Source organism: Nicotiana tabacum, chromosome 10, assembly GCF_000715075.1.
Source record: "Nicotiana tabacum cultivar K326 chromosome 10, ASM71507v2, whole genome shotgun sequence".
Lineage (NCBI taxonomy): Eukaryota > Viridiplantae > Streptophyta > Magnoliopsida > Solanales > Solanaceae > Nicotiana > Nicotiana tabacum.
In genome coordinates, this window is record NC_134089.1 from 147,977,187 (window position 1) to 147,978,200 (window position 1,014).

Genomic DNA, 1,014 nt, shown 5'->3' on the forward strand with positions numbered 1-1,014 from the left:
ATAAGAAAGAAATGGGTCAAAGGAAACGGACCATTCTTTTCTCTCTTTCCACTCATCTGTTTTAGGGTTTTCCTTTTCTCATTTCTGCCATAGCTCGTAAATCTTCAAGTTAACAAGTAGGAGCTACGCTATTATAACCACTTTCATGTTCATCAAGACAAAATATATTGCATTTGCTGATGCAGGCACTGTTGTGATTCGTAAGTTGACAATGTCCAGTTGTTCTAGGAAGATGTTGTACAATTGCTTCTGGGAATAGGTTAATCCACTGATAGTTGCAAATAAATCTATTTAATTTTTCCAGAATCCTATTTTCTAGACTTTGTTTGTTGGTTCAGGTATAATGACTTCCTTTATAACCTAAATCCAGTAACTGACAATAATTAAGATAAATTCACGGATTCATGATGTAAATGAATGTGGAATCATGAAATATAATCAATATACGATAAGGAACACATACCCCAATGTTTTCCCGCAAAAATTGCCCAAGAACCATGCTCCAATTATCCAAAACGTAATGAAAGAAATGACCATTTTTGGTCCTTATGTTTCTGTCCATCTGTTACTAAAAGTCCACACCAAGACTTACTTGCAACAACCTTAATTCAATCAATCATAACTTTATCTACAAATTTTTAAATGATTAGTGGTTTAACTTTCTGAAAACTAGAATCAAAGGACTACAACTTTCATGTTTTGATAATTTTCCGATTCCTTATGGATTACGAGATATAATCTTTTAAATTTGGCTCCACGCACTAGAAATTTCTAGCGAAACTGCTCTGATACCAACTGTCACCTTGCTTATACATTTCACACATGGAATTCACATAACAAATAATTCAAGGGTTTTATTCACTCAAGTCAAGGTTAACCACGATACTTACCTCTCTTCGTAACCAAATTCAAGATTCCAATAAACTTTTGCTTCACGAATCCATGTCTAAAAGCCTCAAATCTAGTTATAAACAATTCGATATATTCAATACAAATCGTGGGTTTTAGTTCCAA